The sequence below is a fragment of the Myotis davidii genome, unplaced genomic scaffold (assembly GCF_000327345.1).
Source record: "Myotis davidii unplaced genomic scaffold, ASM32734v1 scaffold1509, whole genome shotgun sequence".
NCBI classification, from domain to species: Eukaryota; Metazoa; Chordata; class Mammalia; order Chiroptera; family Vespertilionidae; genus Myotis; species Myotis davidii.
This window is the reverse complement of record NW_006299480.1, coordinates 515,635-516,650: the sequence shown is the minus strand read 5'-3', so window position 1 is coordinate 516,650 and position 1,016 is coordinate 515,635. Positions and strand designations below refer to the sequence as shown.

At 68.6% G+C, this 1,016-nt stretch overlaps 1 protein-coding gene across 3 annotated transcripts in view; it reads right to left on the bottom strand.

Moving 5' to 3' along the window:
- LOC102772829 (plectin-like) overlaps positions 1-1,016 on the bottom strand; it is a 29,813-nt gene that overhangs the window by 3,747 nt on the left and 25,050 nt on the right. The window lies entirely within an intron of this gene.

Below are 1,016 nucleotides of genomic sequence, written 5' to 3'. Positions count from 1 at the left end.
CTCCCTAAACCGTGACTCCTGGCCTGGGGGGGGCTACTGCCCCCTAAACCCCACCTCCTCATAGGCCCACTGTGGGCCACTCCGCTGCTGGCAGGCCTGGCGCTTCCCGAGCTGCCCATCCCGCTGCACCCCGTCTGCAGAGCCCACGGTGGGCAGAGCGGCGCATAGCTGAGCGCTGACTCACCAGCAGGACCGCCCAGCCTGAGCTGCAGGAACTCTGCCCTGTGTTGGGGGAGAGGCTGGGGGAAGCAGGGGGCACTGGGCTGGGGCCCCGCCAGTGAGTCAGGGCTGGGGAGGGGGCCCTGTGACTCACAGGGAAGGAAGCCGCTCTGGGCAGTGGGCGCAGGATGGGTGGGGATGTTTGCTTTGGGCAGGGCTCACAGATAGCAGCTCCTCCGCTGTAAAGGTGGAAGACGGAGCAAAGGGCGCAGGCCTCGGGGCTGCCCACGGCGGACGGGGGCTCTCTCCACGAAGGAAAGAATGCACGCCCGACCGCAGGAATGTTCCAGTCGAGCATCTGGCTTGATGGGATCCAGCTGTGGGCAGCCCCCTCCCACCTCTGCACTGGGGCCTCATTCCGGGAAAAGCCCCCGCCCCCCCATCCCTGCTGCCCCTCTGTGGCCACAGGAGGGCGCCCACAGCCTGGGGGCGGGGCCCAAGCCTGCAGGAGCTGGCTGTGCCCCCACTTTCCCTCAATGTCTTCGTCCTCCTCCACTCCCCCACCCTCACCTGGGCAGGGCCTGGCCGCTGCTCCAGCACAGGGCACGCCCAGAACTTCTCCCAGGCCCCAGCACCCCCACCGGCCCCCCTCCCCAGGTTCGGAGCCTCTTAGGACCCCTGACCCAGCAGCGGGTCAGAGTTCAGGGGTCTGTGCTGAGCACCCGCCATAGGCAGGCTCCCGGCTGGGCCAGCAGGAACGGAGGCAGGTCCCTGCCTGCAGGGGGAGGGGTCCGCTGGGTTAGGGGACAACACCAGGGGCCCCTGGCAAGGGGTCAGGAGGATGATCAGGAACCCAG